At 37.8% G+C, this 6,791-nt stretch overlaps 1 long non-coding RNA gene across 1 annotated transcript; it reads left to right on the top strand.

Moving 5' to 3' along the window:
* The first annotated feature begins 385 nt into the window (after window positions 1-385).
* Window positions 386-5,612, top strand: LOC106513859 (uncharacterized). The gene is made up of 3 exons (XR_001309835.1): window positions 386-618; window positions 5,268-5,354; window positions 5,504-5,612. It is a non-coding gene; the product is annotated as an uncharacterized LOC106513859 (long non-coding RNA).
* The last annotated feature ends 1,179 nt before the right edge of the window (window positions 5,613-6,791 follow it).

The raw sequence follows: 6,791 nt of genomic DNA, 5'->3' as shown, positions 1-6,791 counted from the left end.
TATGTCCTAAGCATCAGAGGTGTGTAGATAAAAGAAGAAAATGATGCAACGCAGAGGAAAATAGGATAATATTTGAAAATGAAACAGAAGCCAAACATTTTAGGTTTGTTTGTTAAAATCTGTTTGTTGGATGCATCTATTTCAGTTTGTATAAAATGCGCTGCTGGGAACAACAAAAGTTTGGACTTTTTGTTTTGCAAATCCTTTCTATTCGGCCTCTTTTCCCCATCGCATCCAAACTGATCTGGGAACAGAGTTGAATTTCAAAATGCACAAGTTTCTAAGTTTTCTTCTCTTTTTTTTTTGAGGATTGTTGACTGTTTTCTTGTCTCAGACCCCCTTCTCCTCCTCCTCCTCCTCCTCCTCTTCTGTTTCTTTGTCTGCTCTGTGATGGATGGTGGCAGCTCCCTGAGAGAAACTCTGACAAACACGGCTGTTTCGAGAAGCGGCTCGGCGTTTTTAAAAAAAAGTGTATCTGAGGAAAAGAATCCAAAAAGGAACCGTAATGTCCTGAGCACGGAGAAGCAGATTTGCACCGTCAGCAGCACACAGGCAACCAGTTCAACGCTGCAGAACCACAGCGGGGATGTGAACGGAGCACCGTGTGCTGCTCCTGAGGTGTGTGAATTAAATCAAACCACTTCTCAGCTATGCAACGCCGCGTGTTCACACTGCTTTTTACACTGCTTTTTACACTGGAGGAACTCAAAGATTCACACAAGCTTGCAGGCCTGAACGCTGAAACAAGCGCACAGACCTCAGAAATCCACACAGAAGAATACAGTCACCAAAATAATCAGGATTAGCTCTTCCTTTTGTGAAAGCTGCCGTTGTTCGTACTTTAAACGCTCTCCTGGCAGCTCGGTGTGCAGCCAGCAGATCGAGGACAAATTTAGCTGCTTTAAAGTGCTGGAGATGAGTGACTATTAAATCCAAGAGATGTGTTCGCTGAGCGAGCAGGATTCTGCTGAGGTGCATCTGCTCCGATTTCTCCAACAACTTCACTTTTCATTTGGAAAGACGGAGTGAAAAAAAAAGATAGCCAAGTAAAGCAAAGTGGAAATTATTCTATTCCTCCTAAAATGATGCAGAATTTTTTTTAAAAGAAAGGAAAGGCCTCAGTGATGGCAATAATATTTGTGCCAGAAACACAAAGAGTTTGATGTGCAGAAACACTGTTTACAGTGAAACATTATATTCTGGGACACATGTCTTTAATCTGTGCAGAGGGCAGGTAAATCTCAAATCTAGGCATTCTGAGGGAAAATGTGTTTCGCACTGTCAGAGGGTTTGGTTTCAATGGCAGGTCAGGGGTCCAGGAATAAGATAACGAGCTGAAAACACCCAAGAATGACTAAAAACAAAACACTGGACTATTCTGATTCTTGATTTAAATCCTGCTGAACATCTGTGGAAACTGCAGTTAAACTTCAAATCCTTCGGCCAAAGTCAGTTTCATCAGCTACCGTTCTCATTTAACTTTAACAAAGTTTAAAAAGAACTGTTTTCCTTTTAGTTTATTTTTTATTCTTATTATGAAGCTTGTCAGTTTCAAGTTATTTCAGTGACCTTTGTCAGTTTTTTTTACAAAGTAAGTAAATGTTGTTTGTGTAGCACTTTTCACTGATGGCGCAAAGTGCATCACAAGGAGCAAAACTAAAGTAAATACAAACATTAGCATGAAAGCATACGATAAAACACATTAATATTTCTAATAAAACACTATATTTAAATAAAAGCTTGTCTTAACGTGGTGCTTTTAAAAGAAGTCGACAGTCAGCCTCATGAGACACAGGGGCTGGGTGATCCACAATTTAGGGGCTCTTGTTTGAAAGAACAGGTCCGCCCTGTCACTGTGATGTTTTAGACAACTTATGCCAACTTATTGAAAAGTCTGAAGACCTACGTTGAAGATAGAATTAAAAAAATCAACTGGAAGCTTCTTTTAGGCATGTAAATACTGTAATGCTAACACATTTATAAAATATCTAACTTTTATTAGCCATTTAGTGTAAAAAAAGCATTTCATAAGTTGGCATAATTTATCTAATTCGCCATAGTGTGACAGGGCCTTTAAATCTAGTTTTAGGAACCTTCAGGAGATTTTTGGCCAGGATACTGAAGACTGCAGCCAGAAAGGAGTCAAGATTTCTGAGGGGCCTGTTCATTAAGAGCTCTAAAACTTAAGACTGAAATTTTTAAATCAACTCTGAATTTGACAGGTAGAAATAAAGAGGATAAAACTGGTGTGATATGTGCACTTCTGTTAGTACCTGTTAAAAGCCTCGCTGCAGCACTAATGAGCTGTCACGGTTGTACGGAGGTTCTGGACCAAGAAATGCAGACCGAATGAAAACTAAAACTTACAGGATTCTAAACAGACGTGACTACAGGTGTGACTGGGAAACACATAAACGCATGTCAGTGGGGAAACAAGAAGCAGGTGAAAATGGGCGTGGCAAACTGACTGAAGGAGCAGAAACAAAGTGCTGAGTGATGACCTGGTGGCACAGCAGAAACACAGAATAACACAATAACTAAAAAGAAAATAAAGCTAACAACAAAGACAAAAAAATCTAAAACTAAATAATAGAAATTGAAAAGGGCATCATTGCTGCTATAATTCTTCCTGTCTTCACATTAAAAGAACCAGATAATTACCAGAATCTGCTCAAGTGAAGTCAATTCAAGTCAGATTTACAAAATATTTTTAAAACATTGCGCTGCTCACATAAAAGATTCAGGAAAGGGCAAACAAATGAATGGATAAAACAATACGAATAAAAAGCACGATCATAAAATACAGTTAGAATAAAACACAAGCTTAATATGAAATTAAAGATGATGAATGTCTGGTTCAAATGCCAAACACACAAATAAATGTCAGGTTTTAAAGGAGTGAGGTGTTGCGTTCGTATGAATTTCTCACAAATCAAATAAAATCTAAATGCCAAAATCATATTAAAAATGTGACACATCTATGCTGAACCACCCTCTTCTTGCTGATTATCTGTCTCGTCACGCAGAGACTAACATACCAGCAGTTAATGAAGCTCCACATCTTTTAAATCTGTCACCTGTCAGTCAAACAGGACGGGGTAATCTCCTCACTATACGACACCAGAACCGTTGATTCTCAGAGCAAACATCAGAGCTCATGAACCCTCATCTGTTTATCGATCACACGCTAAATGCATGCTAACGAAGATACACGAGCGTTGCTGTTTTCTGAAGAAAACTAAACATGTCACAAAAACAGCATGGAAGAATCTGAATCCTGCAGATTATTTACTTTGAACTGGATATTGACATGGTTTTCTGCTGTTGATCTGTCCGGGATCAGACTGCTGCTGCTAATGAGGATTTACTGACAGACAGAAACATGGGAACTGAGATGCTCGGCCCTTCTGGGATTATTAAATCCTGTTTGGAAACAAGAGAAATAGGAATGGTCTAAATTAGTGTTGCATCGACTCTGAGTGGGTAATTTTCAGAGCCGATGGAGATCACCGTGGTGTCAGTTGGATCGATCTTGCAGGTACATGTATATAAACAACTCTGAAAGATGCTGTGGGCATATTGAGCATCGCCTTGTTTGTAAATTAAACATATCTAAAAGAGATCAGAGAAAAATAAAAGCAGTCTTTTAAAATGCACCAAGCACTAACATTTCCACTGATACGAATCAGACGTTTCTCATTAAATTATTATCAGTCGACGGCCAGAAACCCCTGGAATCCAACAGGGATGAAAACTTTAGCCACAATCCAGCTCCTTGACCTCCCTCTGCTGWGACACCAGGATGACTATTCACAAGAGGGAAGATGACACCATTCAGATTTATGGGCTTGTGAGCGCCACACTGCAGAGACCTCAGGACGGGCTGCTCTCACATCACTGTGGTCCAGTGGAGCAGAACAGTGACTACCGTACTCTCAGGGAACTGTCATTTAGGCATAAAGAAGCAGAGGCTGAGCTTGCAGGGATTTGTGCAAACGCAGTAATAGAACACATGAGTTTTTTCTTTCCCTTTTTTTTTTTTTTTTTTTTTTTGTAGCTGCTAAGCCTCGGGAGTCTTTTGTTGCCGCAAGCACTTTGAGAGGGTGAAAAGTTGGGAAAAGTCTTGCAAAAAGAAAAAAGAAAAAAGCTGAGCTGCTAAATAGGAGGAGAACACAAAGGAAGTCAAACTCCGAGGCTTTTCTTGTCATTTTTATAAGAAAAAAAAAAACATAGTTCCAAGGAAATTGTTTCAGATGTATGCCGCCTTGCCAAAAATCTGAATAAACAGTTTGAAAAAGGATTTCCTTTTTTATTTCATCGCAGGCTACAAAATGATAAACATCTATAATCATAAGCTCTTAAAACGTCACTCCATTCTTCTTTTTGGATGAAAGTCAGAAAACATTATGTCATATCGGAGCTCAGTGTTTAAATAAAAACACGTCATCCTGAAATCCTGATTTGCGTGTCTGTTAGATGTTTTTTTCTCTTGCTTGCTTGTGGATCCAGTATGACCTTTAATCTAAATAACTGGGCTCTGATCAAACAGAATGTGCATGAGGCTGATGGCGTTCAYGCATCAAACTGAACTTTGAGGATTTTCACGATGAGACAGAGACTGAATGAGCTGAATGAAAGGACTGAACCGATTCCAGAACATGCTTTTGATTTAGTTTTTTTTTTCTATACTACAACATGAGCCATGCTTCTCTTCAGTCTGTAGAGCAGGAGTTCTCAAGCCATTTGGGTCTAGAGACCCCTTACAAGGGCGAAAAAAATTCCAGGGACCCCCTCATAAACCCCATGCTGTTTTAAAAGATAATTTATTGTCATTTCAACCCCTAAATGCCATAGGAATGTATATTTTTATTAAGTTTATTTTGTTTGTTTGATTAATCCATTGTTCTCCATGTATTTTTAAAAATAAAAACCAAATTAACATTTTAGTAAAAGTTTTTGAGGACCCCCAAGATACCTCTCGCGGACCCCTGGGGGTCAAGGGACCCCAGTTTGAGAACCTCTGCTGTAGAGAATAAAAATTTCAAGAGGAGTTGCCAGATTCCACCATCCTGCAAATGTTTTAGTTTATTGATTAGTTCTGTATTTCGTACTTTATTTTTAAGCACTGAAAGGGTTAAAAAAGTTTGCCTTTGTTTAAATCATTATCCAATGCTAAATAATACTTCAGAAACTGAAAAAGTTGTTAATAGTTTTTCAAAAGTCTCAGTTTACATTGTAACATAGCTGTAATTTGCCTTCGTTCACAGGAATCTGTGCATTTTTCCCCCTCGCACTAACTGGCTGCCACACAACTGCAATGCAGAAGATTTCCACCCACATACACAAGTGGAAAGGTTGGTTTTGTATTCTGAAGACTTGACTTTAGAAATAGGCTAACTTTAACCCATTAGAACATGTGCAGAACTGCGGTGTGCACTGTTCATCTGAGATTTGTTTCCATTCTGGGCGATTTAACTCATTCTGTTTTTTTCTTTTAATGAAGTGGACGGATTCTGAGGTCAGGACTCAGAGGCAGGACGTCCGTGAAGATTAAAGACCAAACTGATGGCTGTAAACATAAATAATGGTTTTCAATAATGAAGTCAGTCTGGGCTCTTATTCCAGTCAGCAACAGGCCTGGCTTGAATCGATCAGGAAACCTGTTATTTTAAACATAATTTAAAAATGTACTCGAACCTAACAACTGCTGTACTTGTTTTTTTACTTGTTAATTCTCTTGAAAGAAGTTGTTGGTGTTAAACGGAATGATTCTTTGCTTGTAAATTTTACATTTTAATGAAAACTTGCAGTTTGTTGTTTTTGTAATTATATTTTGATCTTATTTCGCCATCTTTTTTTTCCAGCTAAATGAAGCCTTTGTTTTGGCTCTCTGCCCAGGAAATCTGCAGATTTTCTGTCAGATTCTTTTGTCTTGATGACGCCTCCTAATGGCCTTTCAGCCAGACAGAATAAGAAGCTTTTGATCTTTTTTTACAGTCTTTTCTTGCTTCATGGAAAACGATTAGTTCAATTTTCAGATCCAAAGTCAAATGACCTACACTTATACAACACCTGTTTAACMTTGTCTGGGTTCTTCAAAGCATTTTACACTGGGTTTCTTTTTCATCTGTTCACACAGAGCACTTTCTTTTTGACACTATTCGCAACATTTTTTATTCTCACTCTGAAAAACATGGGGTGAAAAGGTTAGAACCTCCACCGTGCACAGTCATACATTATACTGTTCTGCAGAATGAGACGCCTTTTTTACTTCCAAGGAGTAAAAAAAATGAGGAAATAACAGCTTGAAAACCTTCAGGTAATTATTTATCATTAAACGCTTTGAAGTAATTTGTAATTAAGAAACAAGGGATGGACTCAGGATGAATAAATGACTCGTGATTATTCAGTCATTAACACATATTCTCCTGATAACTCCTAATGAAGGGTAATAGTATTTAAAGTCAGAATATATTACTACAGAACTGTCTGAGATTTGTATTAATACTGTATATTGTAATGGAACAGTAAGTTCATAAATCTCAGTAAATGGATCATATCATATATATTGTCCCTGACATCTCATTTATTTTTATGCTTTATTTAATTTTTAATCCAGAAAGTGAATCCTAAGAACTGAGTCAAAAGCCACACAAATAAGAAAAACACTTACCGTAATTCAGTAATTACTCTGACTTTTTTGTTTGCTTTCAGTCCTTCTAAGTAAAAGTACTGTGTGATTACATACACATACATACATACATACATACATACACACACACACACACACA

Source organism: Austrofundulus limnaeus, unplaced genomic scaffold (assembly GCF_001266775.1).
Source record: "Austrofundulus limnaeus strain Quisiro unplaced genomic scaffold, Austrofundulus_limnaeus-1.0 Scaffold15, whole genome shotgun sequence".
NCBI classification, from domain to species: Eukaryota; Metazoa; Chordata; class Actinopteri; order Cyprinodontiformes; family Rivulidae; genus Austrofundulus; species Austrofundulus limnaeus.
This window is presented reverse-complemented; position numbering and strand designations above follow the sequence as displayed.